The following is a 6480-nucleotide window of genomic DNA, read 5'->3' as shown; positions in this document are numbered from 1 at the left end:
GGATGATAAGATGAAATCTGCAAAACTTTCTTCTTCCTGTTACTCATAAAATAAACTGTTGGAATTTACAAAGAAAATCCTTGAACGTTTTGAGTCATCTGCTCATGATATCATTGGGCTAAAAGTGCTTGCTACTATCCAAATCAAAATGCCAGAGAAATCTCATGAGAATATGCCTTGTGGGCAAATCCCAAAAGGAGAACATCTGGATTTAAGATGCCATTGCCCTGTACTTAACCCTGAGCCACTGAGAAAAATGACTATTCTCCTGCTCTCACTCTCTACGTTATTAGTAAATATTTATACTAGACAAGCACCCAAAGGCCTCAATTGAGAGTAGATTTCCATCTTGAGGCCTATGCAGGACTAACAGAGAAAGGAAACTCCCTCTGCTCTGAAGAATTCACTCTTTATTTATTTTCCCTTTCAGCCTATGTGTGACAAGCTGCTCCGCGCACAGTGGCTGATGGTTCTCCTTTATTGGCCACTGGGTAAAACCCTCCGTTCTTTCACAGGCCGAAAAAAGAAAACACAAAAACCAACTCAAAACAAAAAGGATGTTTGGCTCATTGGTGCAGGTCCAATTGAGGTAGCCTAGCTTCACTGTAAAGAGCACTTAAGTTGTGTGCACACCAGCAGTGCTACCCTTAGCATCGCCTTTCCATCCTCTAACGTAACCCACTGAGGCTGCCTCAACAGCATACAACTGCTTTGTCTTCCCACCTAGCTCAGAAAGCATTAATGGGATGCGGATGATTTAATACTGTATCACACTGAAACTCAAACCTAAGCCAAACCTTCTCACAGCCCGTGGTTTGCAGTGATTGGATTAGGATTTCCCCCACCCCTGCAAATCCTTGTCAGTGTTTTCAGGGTCAGTGCAAGGGCTCAGATACAGAAGAAGGGCTGGTAGGACCTCACAGACCGCATTTACTTGCTGGTAAATGCCCGGCCAGCTGAACCTAACCCTGCTCAGACCTGAGATCTGCCTTTCAGAAACCCATTTTGAAAGAGGGATGCTAGCACATTAACTGCAGGAGCTGCACCAGACTGCAACTGAGCCTCCTGCAGCCCCTTTTATGAGGAAAGGCATGAAGCAGAAGCTCCAGAACTGCCACAACATAGCTTGTTTCATACAGCCTGCCACCAGCCCCCTGCACTAACACCCAGAAAGAACCTCAGCACACCTGAGGGGAATGAAGGGCACAATTAACATAACTGATTGAAATGGGTGGGGCCTGGGCTGGGCTTCCTCATTTTGGTTGCCAAGGACCCAATCAGACTGGCAGCTGAGCAACCTGACCTTATAAAAGCTTGGGGGGAGGAGCAGAAGAGGAGCTGGTGGTTGGGATGTGCTGTTGGGGGGGGTTTTCTGGTTGTGAAGTTTTGCTTCTGTTTAGGTGTAGGAGCATAGAATATGCTCAAAAGCTACTTGTTCTTGCTGTTATTAAATTCCTTTTCCAAAAGTGGAACTACAGAAGAGGTGAGGGGCTGGCACGTTTCTGTGTTGGGTTTGGGAAGTTTCAAAGGGAAGGGGTTGGCTTGGAGCAAGGTGGGGCTGGAGCTTCTTGGACTTCTGAGCTTGGCTGTAATGGTCAGCCCTATCACAAATGTCAGCTGCCTTTCTCCCATGTCTTTGCACCTTTCCTGATGGCTGTGCTGAGATGTTATGCCTCAGGAAAAAGCCCCTGAGGTGACCCATTGCACCCCCTGCCCTGGAAGGTAGGAGAACTGATGCAGCTGCTGTGGGAAGCCAGGAAGTGGGAACCGAATGGGAGCCACTCTGAAATAAGTGCTTAGGAATGCTCTGACCTCTTGCCTCGCTGCAGCGCCATTTTTATTTTTGTCTTAGAACACATTAAAGAGTTGTTTGTACATAGCCTTAATCTGTGTGCACACATACACAGATTCAGCCTGGGAGGGGGGAGAGGGAGAAGGATCTCAGCTCTGCCAAGTGTAGGCGTCCTGGGCTCCAGACAGCTGTGACAAACTGCAGCCTTTTTACTACCTTAAAGAACATAATGGGCCACTTTTGTAATTTCAGCTGTAAATGCATTTCTACTCTATCACAGGACAGTGCTTCAGTATGAGCAAAGAGAGAAATATAAGAACTAATGTGGTGACAGGCCAGGGAACAGAGCTTATAACACACCCACAGAGTGTTTCCCATGAAAGCAATATTCTCCTGGTTCTGTCTGAGATGCTCTTGCTTGCCTGCTTTAAGGAGTAATTTCTCAGAGCTGTATTTTAGATGTACAGATCTTGTAAACTCTTCACAGTTTAATACACTGCAACTTTTCTGCTTTCTGAGTTTGAGTCACTGGATTAAAATTGCCTCCTCCACCACCGTGTTCAGTGCTACTGTTAACTTCCCATCTTCTCTCTTCCAGGCTCTACGTAATAACCTGTGATCAGGATCCTAGTTATGTGCTGGATAGGCAACTGAAGAAGCCTGTCTTTCCACAATTCAGACAGAGCATATAAATAAGGTGAGTGTGGTCTGTGTGTGAAACTGAACATGAGTGCAGTCCTCGTGGCATGGGTTTGTGGTCTGAAAACAGAAGGTTGTGATGGTGTCCTGAATGTGGACCTGAAAGAGGGATGGGCTGTAGGAAGCATGCCTGCTGACAACCCACTGCTGCTATGTTATGGTGACATGAAGTCCTACGTTTTGTTGAAGCAGTTCTTGCTTACAGACTGGAATGATTGCTGGATCTAGCCAGGAAATAATTCTCTTGGTTGAAGTTACCACAGTTGTTGTTATTACAGATGTAGGATTTCCTGAGCAGATGTCTCCCATTGAATCCCTGCCCTGCCCAGGACTTCAGGTGTTGCTGGCACGTGATTGCATTATACTAATGGTAGATACTTCACTGCTGCTGGCACACCTGTGATGTGGTGCAGGGCCTGTGGGGTGCAAAGGGCTCAGCTGGGGCACGTGATGGCTCCAAATTTAAGTCTGTGAAATGGAGGTGTAGGAGAAAATTAACTGCAGCTGTAAGAAGAAACTGAGTTGTGGCTATGTTGGCTTTGTGCTGTTGCTTGCTGGTCAGTAGGGACTCACAGCAGGGCTGGCTGCAAGTTGGGCAAAGGCTTGAGAAGGCTTCCTTTATTGTCAGTGAAGTATGAGACCCCACTGAAATGCTGTGGAAGGATGAAGGTGTTAGGGGGAGCCTGAGAGCCCCAAACTGAGCTTTGGGGTGCCTTGGTGTTTATGTGAGACCTGTAGGGATACACTAAATGGAGCAGGAGATGTGGAATCTAGGCAGGAGGAGACTTTAGGTTGCTTAATTTTTTTTTAACAGAAATCTCAAGGAGAAAACAGCTATAAACTGAAACACTTCACTCTAAGTTGGTGCAATTCAGTTTCTGTTTGGAAAAACACCTTCAACCTATCAAAACAAAGAGCTCAAATTCCTTGAGAGCCAACTACACAAGGCTGTCTTTCCAGAGGTCTTCCTGGCAGATGGCATCCATTGCCTTCTTTGTCCTGTCAAAAGAGATACCTGCTCTTCAGACACCTGTTTCTGGCACAATTCCTCCTAAAGGTGTTTGAATCTGTGTACAAGCTGAATGGTGGTGGCTAAAGTATTCCATATGGTTTCTCGTTAGGAGGATGTGGGACTGGATGTCCCTGGAGCTCATTTTGTCCCTTGTGCTGAAAAGTGTGCAGCTCTCCCCCAGGGCTGAGCACCTGCATTTGTGTCCCTGCTCAGTGCTCCATGCACTCTGGCTGGGGTGGCATGGAAGAATCGAACCCCAAAGGATGGGAGACAGGGAATATATTTCTTCTCTCCCAGCAGATAGTTTTGGATACTTACAGATATCTTGAGCTTCCCCCCCACTCCTGTTTCTTCCTAAATCTTGAGATTTGAGCATAATGTTTTTATATTCCTTCAGAAATCAATCTGTTTGGTAACTTGACTGAGAATAAGTAATGCAGCTACATACTTCTGAGATGTTATGTGTGCACGATCTGTTTGTATGATATGCTCCAGTCTTCCTAACATCTGGTTCTAGCCAGTTGCTATCAGCCCCTTGGTTTTATAAGCACTAAATTCACTCAGTTTTTAATGCAGGGAAAAAAAAAAATACAGCCCAAAGAGCATAACATTTACAAGCTTTTTTTGTGGGAGTGGAGACAGGAGGCCAAGTTGTGCTCTCAGACAGAGTCCAGCCTTTGCATTTTTGGGTGGGCCTCTGAAACCATTTTTTTTTTCCTTAAGATGCCGCCTTTTCAGCCAAACCAAACTGATTCCTGTCAACTATTATCATTCTGGTATGAATGGGTTTGGCACAGAGACTTGAGGGAGGGTCAGCAAGATGGCTTTTTGGGATGCTTGTCAAATAATAACTGAAGTGTTACACGTAAAGTGTGTGTGCCTTGACTTCTGGGAAAGAGCAGAGTGGGATGCCGTGGTTTCTTGTAACCTTGCCTGCCTCTTTTTGCACCTGATGTGCATTGGGTTCAGTGCTGAGTGGAGATGAGAGAATCTCCACCCATTGGGTTGTGCTTGGGCAGGCTGCAGCATCCCTGGGCACCTCTCCATGTGGCTTTTCCAATGTTGCTTTGAACGTGGCAGAAAAGGATTGAGTTTTTCTCAGGATCCACAGCTGGTGGAATTTTGTTAAGCACATATGATAGTGGATGATCCAAAAATTAGAAGGCAACCCAACATGTTCATTGAAATCTTTCCGTAAGAAAACTGAGCATTAACAAACCTGCTGCTGTCAAGCCAGTTGCTGACACAGATAAAAAGCAAAGCTATCTATAACCCAAACCCACGTTATCCACATGCAGTTTACAAGAAGGATGAACAGCTGCTGGCTTGCTATTGAAGCAAAATTACCTTTTAACTTCTGTTATCGTTTGTGCTTTCATCCTAGTTTGGTGTTCACACTCTCCTGAGTCAAAGCTCTGAGTGAGACTTGAAGGGATGAGAACCATTCTTAAATAGTTTGAAGAACTGTCCTGAAGAAATTGAGTTAGATCTTTAAGACTTTAGCAATGCTAATTCTAATACAAATATCAACTACCAGTGGTTTTATTTGCTTGGCAACTGGAAGGAGAGGGAGATAGCAAACCAGAAATTGCTTGTACTTAAAGTCATTGAAAGGCTGTAATTCACATATGGATGAAATTTGGCTCTGGAATAACATAATGTAGTTGTAAGTGGAATAAATCTGGTCTACTAATTCTTTTTCTGCCTGTTTTGTTTTAAAAGACAAACTACCTTCATTTCACATGTGCGCATAAAACATGGGTAGCTGCAGCAGGTAACTGTATAAGTCTCTGAGAAGAACTTGCTGGGTACTTTTGGCAGGGCCTCACATTCTGGAAAGTATCAGAATGAATGCACACATCCCCTTGTAGCAGTCCTGCCTGTCTGCTCCTGAGCTGGGACTGCTAGTGGTGTGGCACTAATTCAGATGTTGTAGAATTGCATATAGGTTTCCACAGTTATTTTTCTGTTGTTAGCAAACACTTGAGGTAAGGCTGTGCTGTGGTCATATAGACAGGAAAATGACATCATGCTAAAAGCCACTAATGCAGAAACTTTGGCATCCGAAAGGCAAACTGTATTCTAATTAGGAAGAAAAAAACAATGACATTTGAAATGGAGAAATTTCTTGGATTCTTCTTATTTTCAAATCTTCCCCTGGCTTCCCTTTCAGCCACAGCTGTGACAAGTGCATTGGAGCTGATAATAAACATATAACTCTGAGGTCATTTCTTGTTTTTTTTAAATTAAAATAATTAAATAAATATGGATTAAATTTCCTACCTCCAGGAATCCAGTGCTTGGGAATGTGCAGCACAAACTGCTCTACAGAGTCATTCTGAAGTGCTTTTGTTTTTTTTTTCTATATAACATGGCTACTATTTTCCCATATCTGAAAATACAAAACAGCTTTATTCTATACTCCTCCTCCCTCCAGGGTAGCTGGGTGGTAATGATGGACTTGGGATGGTGACACTTTGTAGGGATTACTCAGTGCATACGAAAAAAAACCCCAAGAATTAATCCCAGTATCCACATTTTTGGAGGAGGTTGGCAGATGTGACCAGCTCATCCTTCTGTGGATTACTGGAGCAGACTGGAGAAATACTGAAGAAGCCATGTTGCACTGATGTCAGGTTCTATGTGTATCGGTGCTGCTGCACCTTCTGGAAGCAAAGCAGCTTTGTTTTGGGAAGAAAAACAGGCTGGGGGAATTCCAACAATGTTAAAACTGACTTATTGGGGTACAAAAGAAAATACTGTTTCTGAAATGACTTCTATTTTTTAGCATTTTATTCCAAGTATTCTAAATGGAAATTGATTGTAACTGAAGTATTTTAATTCAGAAAGGCTGCTATTGTTTTCTTTCCCTAGAAACTTCTTTAGCAGAGAGATAAAGGGCGGAGGGTGTGGTGTTCATAAGAAAGCAACATGTTGAACTCAAAATTAGAAGTTAGAAATGCCCTTTCCATTCTTG

At 43.8% G+C, this 6480-nt stretch overlaps 1 long non-coding RNA gene across 3 annotated transcripts in view; it reads left to right on the top strand.

Annotated features, from left to right (window-relative positions):
* The first annotated feature begins 1350 nt into the window (after nucleotides 1-1350).
* Nucleotides 1351-6480, top strand: part of LOC116231927 (uncharacterized) — a 94438-nt gene continuing 89308 nt past the window's right edge. For all 3 annotated transcript variants that reach the window (XR_016471283.1, XR_016471285.1, XR_016471284.1), the window contains exons 1-2: nucleotides 1351-1483; nucleotides 2391-2489. This is a non-coding gene — a long non-coding RNA (uncharacterized LOC116231927). The remainder of the gene's footprint in view (nucleotides 1484-2390; nucleotides 2490-6480) is intronic.

Source organism: Phasianus colchicus, chromosome 15, assembly GCF_987193195.1.
Source record: "Phasianus colchicus chromosome 15, bPhaCol1.hap1.1, whole genome shotgun sequence".
Classification (NCBI taxonomy): domain Eukaryota; kingdom Metazoa; phylum Chordata; class Aves; order Galliformes; family Phasianidae; genus Phasianus; species Phasianus colchicus.
Note: the sequence above shows the minus strand (reverse complement) of the source record. Positions and strands in the feature narration are given on the sequence as shown.